The following is an 11,601-nucleotide window of genomic DNA, read 5'->3' as shown; positions in this document are numbered from 1 at the left end:
GAGGGTGCAGAGGAGATTTACCAGGATGTTGCCTGGAATGGAGAGGAAGTCGTACGAGGATAGGTTGAGAGTTCTCGGCCTTTTCTCGTTGGAACGGCGAAGGATGAGGGGTGACTTGATAGAGGTTTTTAAGATGATCAGAGGAATAGATAGAGTCGACAGTCAGAAACTTTTTCCCCGGGTACAACAGAGTGTTACAAGGGGACATAAATTTAAGGTGAAGGGTGGAAGGTATAGGGGAGATGTCAGGGGTAGGTTCTTTACCCAGAGAGTGGTGGGGGCATGGAATGCGCTGCCTGTGGGAGTGGCAGAGTCAGAATCATTGGCGAACTTTAAGTGGCAATTGGATAGGTACATGGATGGGTGCTTAAGCTAGGTTAAATGTTTCGGCACAACATCGTGGGCCGAAGGGCCTGTACTGTGCTGTATTGTTCTATGTTCTATGAAGATAGCTGTTCAATATTAATCTTTTTTTCAGCAGGAAAGGAGCACAATCAAAAATAAACCGAATGGACACTGGACAAAAGTCACACAAATGTAATACAAGATACAAACTGCTTTCTCGATCACCACATATTAAACTGCACAGTAAAGACACAGCAATCATGTTGATTCTCCTTCAACAAGTGAAACTACAGCCTTCATTTCGTTAAGTTGCCTGTTATAAGCATCGCTTTCTAAGCAAGTTGCAGCTTCTGCAAGCCCAAAGGTACATACAGTTACAGAGAGGAGAACAGCTCTCAGGTCAAACAACAGTATAAAAATGGAAGAGAACTGAATCCCCCAATGAAATGTAAAAGCTAGGAAGTAAATCATTCACTTTCAGTGGAATGAAGTTGACAGCAGTAAAGGGTACAGATAGAAAATTTCTAGCTGAAATTAATACATTAGATCATTTTGCATGATAACGTATTTCAAAGACTATAAAGCAGAACATTGCCCATTATTATTTAAGTTCATTTCAGTTATACCAAAGTTTAACAAGACTGTTGACATTTTATTACTGCTGCTGCTGAGAGATCTGCTGTCATGTTATACCAAGTTTGTCTATCCTGTACCATCCTCAGATGTCCATGATAGCTCATCTGTAAATGTTCCATGACATTTATCAACCAACTTGGTTCAGGTCGACATCTCTTTCTGCTGCCCACAACTCCGCCACTCAGAAGAGATCTCCACAGCTTTGCAGCGATAATCAAGTGAGTGAAATACTCACATTTTCTTTTCTGAATGTTAAGTCCTAGAATTCATTTTACTCTTTCAATTTCAAGTACCTCTTAATTTGTCTGTGGGATATATGTAAAATACCAAATGTTTTAGCATCCACATTTCAATCAATTCTACTTTTTCCATAAATGTTTACTTATTCATCAGATTTTTGATATGTCCGGGAAAGTGAATAGAATATCGCATCTAATGACCTTTACCTTGATACAACTTCAGTTTTCTTGTTAAGATCTTTCATCTTCACAAATTGATGAATAAACATTTGGATATGCAGAATATTTGAATTTTAACTAAAAGCCACAAGTAGTTCTAATTTCCATGTTTTACAATGATTTTGCAAATCATCAAGGTGGTGGGTTGGCAAGGTCTCTGGAATTTTAACTCATTTGTCTCTACATTAGCCCCAACTACTATTGCCTTATTCCAGACGTAAGTGTGCTCATGTCGACTTCAACTTCCAAGGGTAGGGATCAGGCAGAGTGCAAATGGAGGGCCCAGCCATCTCTGGAATGTCTTGTGAGGATATTTCAGAAGGGCGTCTGTGTGTGATATTCCTCTGGCTGAGTGGCTTCTGGAATCACCCTGCCTCGTGTGGGGTAGGGACAACCTGGACCAGGTTCCCTCTCCTCCTGTTGCCTTGATGTTTGTCCTAAGGATAAATGGCTGGGGCAATGAAGTGTGTGCCTCTCCAGCAGACCTTGAAGGTGCAGGACCAAGCTCTCCATAGCAGCTACCAATCTGTCTTTAGAGGCTGTGAGATGGTTGCATGCTTAAAGCAGCTGGGACCCATAATGTTTTTGAAATCCTGCAGGGTCTGGCCAATGAGGGTCAATGCATTCCACATAGCTATCTGCCACTCCTGTTGCTCCCTATGATGTGAACGAAATTCCTGACTGCTGACATTGTTGGGTCCTCTCCTGTCTGGATCTAAAATGCCTAGTCTCTGTCAATCCTCCAAGTGACTTGGGGGCTTCTTCCTCAGCCAACTGCAGCATGTGCTCCAAACCTTTCTAGGGTTGACATTTGCAGCAAGGTATCAGTGTATGAACTGGTAGGGGGTACAGGAGACAGCTTGTTTCCCCTGAAGCGTATAAGGCAATGGAGTACACGTGTGTACCACTCTAGGATTCAACGCCAAGCAGCTGCGTCAGTGTTTCTTGTTCCTTTGCCTTTCCTGTGGTGCAATAAAATATACAATTAACAATTGTTTGAAGGCTTCACAACATCTGTTGTTCCCACATTCAAGAATGACAACACTACCTATTCTCTTGGGCACTGTAAGAGTTATAATTCCAACAAGGTTATAATATTGCATTGCACAGAGGAAAATTAGTTTTTGAGGCTTCATGCATGATTACATATCTAACAGCTGCACACTGAGTTCTGTTTTGTCCATTATCAGTTTGAGTGCCATCATGATGCATCCTTTTCACCCACCCATCATCATTCTGATGTCAGCATCTGCGAATTCCCATAAACTGCTAAAATAACATGAAATGCTGAAGCAGACTAAACTCCAAGATCTAAAGTGATAGAGGCTCTGCTTAAAGCATGTTTTCCCACCAGAATAATGAGCTACATGGTACAGTTTGGAGTTAATGGATTGCTACACATCACCTGATGTTAAATAAGTGAACGCTCCCTTGTAAGACATAGGTAAGTGAAAAAGATCTCTTCACGAAAGTGTTAAATTCATGACCACAGCCAAGACTTAAGGGTTGAAGAATGTCTGAAATCTGTTGTTATCCATGATATTTCTCCGAGATGAGCAATGCCTCACCACTATAATCTTGATCCTCATTAGGATGTATGAAAATGCTGCTTAACTCCAGTGGCCACTTAACCAGGTTCTACAACTAAATTGACAGTTGATTACACGCTATGATTTAAAGTGCACATATATTTACAGATGTTGAAGTGCATGTATATTTCACTAAACCACCTATCAGAGCATTTCTTTTTACTTGTCCTTCCACCAGGGTGGCATGGTGGCTCAGTGGTTAGCACTGTTGCCTCACAATGCCAGGGACCCAGATTCCGATCCCGCCTCAGGTGACCATGTGAAGTTTGCACATTCTCCCCGTGTCTGCGTGGGTTTCCTCCAGGTGCTCTGGTTTCGAAGATGTACAGATTAGGTGAATTGGTCATGCTAAATTGCACAGTGTTAGGTGCATTAGCCAGGGGTAAAAATAGGGTAGGGGAATGGGTCTGGGTGGGTTACTCTTCGGAGGGTTGGTGTGGACTTGTTGGGCCAAATGCCCTGTTTCCATACTGTAGAGAATCTAATCTAATCACTATGCCTACACGAATTCCAGGCTCTCCTGCTGGAGTGAAGGAAGCTCTGTTGTGGAGCCTATTTAGCCTTGAACATTTGGGTAGATTACCTGGGGCAATTGTGGATATAAGGCTCAGACATATTGACAGTGGCCTGCCCAGATGTAAGTTACAACTTCCAAAAGGTTGGAAATTGCAGGTATAGTGATTGGAACAAGGCCAGCCAGCTGGACATCATAGAATGAGAGTTACCTGATTGGATAAGATTAACAATCCCAACTAAGAAGCCCTGATTGACATATAAAAAGGGGAGTGTCAAATATACTGACTCTGCATGAAGCAGTACTGTAGTCAAAGATTATAGCAAGACTATAGTCAATTAAGTATGATTTGGTGACCAGATACTGGCCTCTGTAGTTATTTCAGTAGGCAAGGGGAGTGCAGAGGGTCTGTACCTCCAGGGACTTCTAGGGGTTATATGCATAGTTCACCTCCATCCAGATGCCTGCTGGCACTATTCAGCCTCATTGAGAAGAAGGGGCATGTGAAGCAACATTAAGTCCTTACTATCTTCTGGCTCAGCAACAAAGACTAAAGAAATAGAATGCAGGCCTCTGTGCATTTCCAGCAGCCTTTGGGTGTTCTTCTGCCTGTCCATGGCAGTTGACAACCTGTCTATGGAAACATCCAGACACATGCATACTGAAGCCAGCACAGTTCCAATAACATTGGTGGACCCCATTGAACCTTCGATCCAGTTCTCAAAGTGTATCACACAAACCCTCCTGCTGTTCCAATAACAATCTGTGTACTTTTATGACAATTTAAGCAATGACTAGTGCTAAACAAACAACCTGAGAAGGTAAAGTTGGTTGAGCCTTTTTTGATGAAGTTACATAGTAGGTTGGATCAGGCAATTCAGCTGATATCATGAACAAAGTTTTGCGCAATGAAATTGATAAAATACCATATAATAGGTTTTTCAGCAAAAATTAAACCCCATGGAATAAAAATAAACAGTAACAGCATGAATGTGAAGTTGACTGAGTGACAATAAATGAAGTGTACTGTTGAACAATTATTCTTCAGTTTGATACAAGGTACTTAAAGGGGCACCTAAGGCTCAGTATTAGGTCCATTGACTTTTCTTGATCTACACTAATGACGTAGACCTAAGTAATGAGGGAACAATTTCAAAACCTGCAAATGACAAAAAATATGGAAGTTTGTGAACTGTGAGGAAGATATTGATAGGTATTGATACTGAGAGGACAAAAGAAGTTGGTAGAATGAGTGAACATAGCAGACAAAATTTCTTCAAAGGAATGAAACATTCAGCTATAAAGACTAAGGAAAGGCATTACAAAATAAAGGATGCAATTGATTTGAAACAAAAACAGAATACACTGCAGAAATTCAGCAGATCTGTCAGAGTTAACGTTTCAAGTTTGGTGATCCCTCATCAGAACAGTTGCCATTGCAAAACACGAGTTTGGCCTCAACTCCATTCTGGGAACCACCTTTTGGTAAGATTGTGAAAGCATTAAAGACAGTGCATAAAGGATTTAAGAAAAGGTTCCAGAGACTTCGATTACATAGATAGGTTAGATACGCTGGGGCTGTTCTCCTAACAAATGTTCGGCACAACATCGTGGGCCGAAGGGCCTGTTCTGTGCTGTATTGTTCTATGTTCTAACACAGAAGGAAGTGGAGAGGACATTTGAAAAGAAAATCAGGAGGGGTCCAGTCAGAACACAAGAGACAGGAGCACGAGTGGGCCATCTTGATCCATTAAGCCTGTCTCGATATTCAATAAGATCATGGCTAATCTGCTTCAGGTCTTAACAGCTCTTTCAAGGTAGTTCCTCAGAGTACTCAACTCCCCGATATTTCAAAAATCTATCTACTTCCTCTTTAAATACTTTCAGTAATCTGGCCTCCACAACTCTCTTGGTAGGAAATTCCAAACATTCCCTATCCTCTGGGAAATTCTTCACTATTTCAATCTTAAATGGGTGTCCCCTTACGCTGTAACTATGTCCTCAGTTTAAGATTCTCTATTAGTGAAAATATCTTCACAACGCCTATCCTGTCTATCCCTTCAGAATTTTGTATGTGCCAATCAGATCACTCCTTATTCTTCTAAACTCTATTGAATAAATGCCCAACCTGTTTAGCTGTTTTTAATAAGTCAATCCCTTACCTCCAGGATCCTTTGAACTGCCTCCAATGGCAAGTTATCCCTTCTTAAATACAGAGATGAAAAATGGTACACAGTATTCCAACACCCTCGCATTAAAGGTCAAAGTTCGGTTTGCCTTCTTAATTGCTGCATCTGCAAGCTTAATCCACAAGAACACCCAGATCCCTCTGTTTTGTATTTTATTGGATTTTGTCTCTGTTTAAATACTAGTATGTCTTTTGATTCTGCCAACCAAACAGCGTGATCTTACATTTTCCTACATTAAACACCATCTGCTAAGTTTTTGCCCACTCACTCAACCTATCCAAACCTCTGTGCAGATTCCTTATATCCTCATCACAAATTGCCCTCCCATCTATTTTTGCACCTTCAGCAAATTTCAATACAGTACACTCTGTCCCCTCCTCCAAGTCATTAATATAGATGCAAATAATTAAGGCTATATGACTGAGCCTGAAAAAGACTCATTAATTCCAACTCTATGTTTGTGTTTTAACCAATCCTCAAATTAACATACTAATCTTAATCTTGTGCAATAACCTAATAACCTGTGATATCTTATCAAATACATTCTTGAAATCCAAATGCACACAAATTACAACTGCCAGTTCTCCTCAATCATCTCTGCTTCTTATACCCTCAAAGAACTTTAGCAAATTTATAAAAAATAATTTCTTTTTCACAAAACCCATATTGACTGTGGTGAAGGCCTCATGGTGTTGTCACAGGCAGTGTTCTGTGGGTCAGGTTTGAATCATGGCAGATGATGGTATTTGATTCAATAAAAAAAATCTGGAATTAAAACTCTTAACTATGACATGAAATCATTCCTGATTGTCAGAAAATCCCATCTGATTCACTAAGGTCCTTTAGGCAATGAAATGCCTTCCTAACCTGGTTTGACCTACATGTACCTCCAGACCCATAGCAATATATTTGACACTTAACTGTCCTCTGAAATAGCCTAGCAAGCCATTCAGTTGTATCAACCAATAGAAGGTAAAAAAAAAACAAATATCAAGGTGATCAGGAATAGTCAGCATGGTTTGTCAAAGAGAAACCTGATGAAGGATCAAGCCCAAAACGTTGACTCTTTTGCTCCTCAGATGCTGCCTGACCAGCTGTGCTTTTTCCAGCACCACGCTTCATTGACTTTGTCAAAGGGAAATTATGTTTAACCAAATTATTGGAGTTCTTTGAAGAAGTAGCATGCGCTGTGAATAAAGGGGAGCTGTATTATACTTATATTTCCACAATATACTTGACAAGGTCGCACATCAAACGTTACAGCTGAAAATGAAAGTTTGTAATGTCAGGGGTAACATATTAATATAAACAGATGTTTGGCTGGGTGGCAGAAAACAAAGAATACCTATACATAAGTGTTTCTCTGATTGGCAGGGTGTGACAAGTGGAGTCCCGCAGGAGTCTGTGCTGGGATCTCAACTTATTACAATAATCATCAATAGCTTGCATGAGGGGAACAAAACCATGTTAACTAAATTTGCAGATGAACACCAAGGTAGGTAGGAAAATATTTTTGAAGAAGAGAAAAGGAGTATAATATGGAAAAATGTGAAGTTGTTCATTTTGGAAGGATGAATTAAAAAGCAGAGTATTACTTGAATGGAGATTGACTGTAGGATTCAGAGATGCAGAGAGATTTAGATACCCTGATGCATGAGTAACAAAAGACTAGTATGCAGATACAGCAGGTACCCAAGGCAGTTAATTGTATGTTATTATTTATTACACAAGGTACTGGACATAAAAGTAAGTAAGTTATGCTTCACTTATGCAGGGCATCGATGAGATCTCGTATTGAGTAGCATGTACGGATTTGGTCTTCTTGTTTACAGAAAAATATGAATGCATTGTAGATAGTTCAGAGGAGGTTTATTAGATTGACAGCTGAAAAGGGTAGGTTGCCTCATATGGGCTGGTTGGACAGGCTGAGCTTGTTTCCACTGGAATTTAGAAAAGTGAGGGGTAAGTTGATTAAAGTGTATCATAAGACATAAGAGTGGAAGTAAGGCCATTCGGCCCATCGAGTCCACTCCGCCATTCAATCATGGCTGATGGGCATTTCAACTCCACTTACCCGCATTCTCCCCGTAGCCCTTAATTCCTTGTGACATCAAGAATTTATCAATCTCTGCCTTGAAGACATTTAGCGTCTCGGCCTCCACTGCACTCTGCAGCAATGAATTCCACAGGCCCACCTGAAGAAGGCTGAAGAAATGTCTCCCCATTTCTGTTCTGAATTTACCCCCTCTAATTGTAAGGCTGTGCCCACAGATCCTAGTCTCCTCGCCTAACGGAAACAATTTCCTAGCGTCCACCCTTTCCAAGCCATGTACTAGCTTGTAAGTTTATATTAGATCTCCCCTTAATCTTCTAAACTTCAATGAATACAATCCCAGGATCCTCAGCCGTTCCTCGTATGTTAGACCTACCATTCCAGGGATCATCCGTGTGAATCTCCGCTGGACACGCTCCAGTGCCAGTATGTCCTTCCTGAGGTGTGAGGACCAAAACTGGACACAGTACTCCAAATGGGGCCTAACCAGAGCGTTATAAAGTCTCAGTAGCACAACGGTGCTTTTATATTCCAACCCTCTTGAGATAAATGATAACACTGCATTCGCTTTCTTAATCACGGACTCAACCTGCATGTTTACCTTTAGAGAATCCTCGACTAGCACTCCCAGATCCCTTTGTACTTTGGCTTTACGAATTTTCTCACAGTTTAGAAAGTAGTCCATGCTTGTATTATTTTTTTCCAAAGTGCAAGACCTCGCATTTGCTCACATTGAATTCCATGAGCCATTTCCTGGACCACTCTCCCAAACTGTCTAGATCCTTCAGCAGCCTCCCCACTTCCTGTCCACCTAACTTTGTATCATCAGCAAACTTCGCTAGAATGCCCCCGGTCCCTTAATCCAGATCATTAATATATAACGTGAACAGCTGTGGCCCCAACACGGAACCCTGCGGGACACCGCTTGTCACCAACTGCCATTCTGAAAAAGAACCTTTTATCCCAACTCTCTGCCTTCTGTCAGACAGCCAATCCTCAATCCATACCAGTAACTCACCTGGAACACCATGGGCCCTCACCTTGCTCAGCAGCCTCCTGTGTGGCACCTTATCAAAGGCCTTTTGGAAGACTAGATAGACCACATCCACTGGATTTCCCTGGTCTAACCTACTTGTCACCTCTTCAAAGAATTCCAACAGGTTTGTCAGGCACAACCTCCCCTTACTAAATCCATGTTGACTTGTTTTAATCCGACTCTGCTCTTCCAGGAATTTAGAAACCTCATCCTTAATGATGGATTCTAGAATTTTACCAACAACCTAGGTTAGGCTAATTGGCCTATAATTTTTCATTTTTTGTCTTGATCCTTTCTTGAACAAGGGGGTTACAACAGCAATCTTCCAATCATCCGGGACCTTTCCTGACTCCAGTGACTCTTGAAAGATCTCAACCAATGCCTCTGCTATTTCCTCAGCCACCTCTCTCAGAACTCTAGGGTGTATCCCATCGGGGCCAGGAGATTTATCAATTTTAAGACTTTTTAACTTTTCTAGCACTATCTCTTTTGTAATGGCAACCATACTCAACTCAGCCCTCTGACTCCCTTTAACTGTTGGGATATTACTCATGTCTTCCACTGTGAAGACTGATGCAAGGTACTGTTAAGTTCTCCTGCTATTTCCTTATCTCCCATCACTAGGCTTCCTGCATCAGTTTGAAGTGGTGTAGCCTTCCCAATCTTCTGATTTCCCACTGCTCTTGGCCACTTTATAGGATTTCTCTTTTTCTTTAATACATTTCCTGACTTCCTTTGTCAGCCATGGCTGTCTAATCCCTCCCCGGATAATGTTTCTTTTCTTGGGGATGAACCTCTGTACAGTGTGCTCAATTATACCCACAAACTCCTGCCATTTTTGCTCTACTGTCTTCCCCGCTAGGCTCTGCTTTCAGTCTATTTTTGTCAGTTCCTCTCTCATGCCCTCATAATTACCATTATTTAAGTGTAACACCATTACATCTGATTTTGCCTTCTCTCTTTCAAACTGCAGACTGAATTCTACCATATTATGATTGCTGCTTCCTAACTGTTCCCTTACTTTAAGATTTTTTATAAAGTCTGGTTCATTACATAGCACTAGGTCAGAATAGCCTGCTCCCTTGTGTGTTCCATGACAAGCTGTTCCAAAAAGCCATCCTGTAAGCATTCCATGAATTCTCTTTCTTTGGATCCACTGGCAACATTATTTACCCAGTCCACCTGCATATTGAAGTCTCCCATGATCACCGTGACCTTGCCTTTCTGACATGCCTTCTCTATTTCCCGGTACATGTTGCGCCCCTGGTCCTGACCACTGTTAGGAGGTCTGTACATAACTCCCATTATGGTTTTTTTGCCTTTGTGGTTCCTCAATTCCACCCACACAGACTCCACATCATCCGATGCTATGTCATTCAGTATCAGATCGTGAATGATCTTAACAAAGCAGACATGGAAAGGAATTTTCCACTTGTGGGTCAGTCCAAAACTAAGCACTGATTTAAAATTAGGACTTGCCCTTTCAGGGCAGAAGTGCAGATAATTGTTTTTCTCCCAGCAAGTTGTACATCTTTGGAAATATCTGCCTCACAAGGCTGTTTAGGCAGGATTACTGAATATTTTGAAGGCAGAAGTAGATAGATTCTTGTTAAGCGGGGAAATCAACATTAATGGGGTAGCTGTAAATTTGGAATTCAAAAAGAATTTTGAGAACATACAAAATTTTTTTGAATGGTGGAGCTAGTTCAAGGGGCTGAATAGTCTACTTCTGCCCCCAATTTGTGCATTCATATATAAGTAATCATTCAAAATATTTTCAATGTTTTGCTTATCCTCAGTTTCTAATTAATTTAGATTTTCTTCGTTTTTGCATATTTGGTTACTCTTTAATTGCTGTCGTACTGAAAGAATGTATACTGCTATGTTTTAGTATCTGCTCCTAGACTTCTACCTCCATTTATTGCTGTTTTTGATCACTTTTAAAAACAATTTCATTCAAGTGAAATTCATCTTCTCTGCAGGATTTCTAAAGATTGCTGTGCCCCTCATGAAATTATATAAGTGGTTACATTTTCTTCTGAGGATGATGGTTTGTCCTTTGCAAGTGAATATTTGTTATTAATTGCCCATTTAATCTTAACACTAGTTACCTCAAGAGTCGTATCCTGCTAATTTTCTCTCACAACTGACAACGGTTCTTTCCAGTTCGTTGCTCAGCTTATCCCTCTCTGCTTCACAGTTCTCCTGGCCACTTACAATTGGCTGTCTGCTGCCTCTCTTACCTGCGATCAGGTTGCTTGCATTTGTTGAGGCGGAATAATCTTCTGAAATTGACGACGACGGAGGTAAGAGTGAAGATGGCCTACCCCTCTGAATCTTGGCGCTTTCAGCTACACCGTCAGACCGTTCGTCGCCATCCTCTCCTCAAAAACGTGCAGGTGCAGTGTCATGACAATGCGTCTTCCAGTGGTAGATCGCTCGCGCTTCCCTCCTCAGGAGGGACCGTTACCCAGAATGCTCGGGAATTGCAGCGCATGCGTTCGGGCACATGGCGCGCGTGCGGTTGCAAGAGGCCAGTGGGAAGACGTTTCTTGTCATGGAATACGTTACTCTCAAGTGACGCTGGACTAAAGGACAACACAGCAGCCTGACTAAGAAACTTAAGTTCCGTGGAATAATAGGGACAGTGACAGCATTGATACAAAGCTGGTTGAATAAGAACTTCGATCAGGAGTAGGCATTTCATCCCACTGCCGTACCTGCTCTGCCATGGTACAGGATCAGGATTAATCTCATCTTGCCCTCAACTCCACTTTCCTT

At 41.4% G+C, this 11,601-nt stretch overlaps 1 long non-coding RNA gene across 2 annotated transcripts in view; it reads right to left on the bottom strand.

Annotated features, from left to right (window-relative positions):
• Positions 1 to 11,314, bottom strand: part of LOC122558537 — a 15,932-nt gene extending 4,618 nt beyond the window's left edge. For both annotated transcript variants that reach the window (XR_006314178.1, XR_006314179.1), the window contains exons 1-2: positions 11,064 to 11,314; positions 1,428 to 2,401 (exon numbers count right to left, since the gene is read on the bottom strand). This is a non-coding gene — a long non-coding RNA (uncharacterized LOC122558537). The remainder of the gene's footprint in view (positions 1 to 1,427; positions 2,402 to 11,063) is intronic.
• Between the last annotated feature and the right edge of the window lie 287 nt (positions 11,315 to 11,601).

This window comes from Chiloscyllium plagiosum, chromosome 17 (genome assembly GCF_004010195.1).
Source record: "Chiloscyllium plagiosum isolate BGI_BamShark_2017 chromosome 17, ASM401019v2, whole genome shotgun sequence".
Lineage (NCBI taxonomy): Eukaryota > Metazoa > Chordata > Chondrichthyes > Orectolobiformes > Hemiscylliidae > Chiloscyllium > Chiloscyllium plagiosum.
Note: the sequence above shows the minus strand (reverse complement) of the source record. Positions and strands in the feature narration are given on the sequence as shown.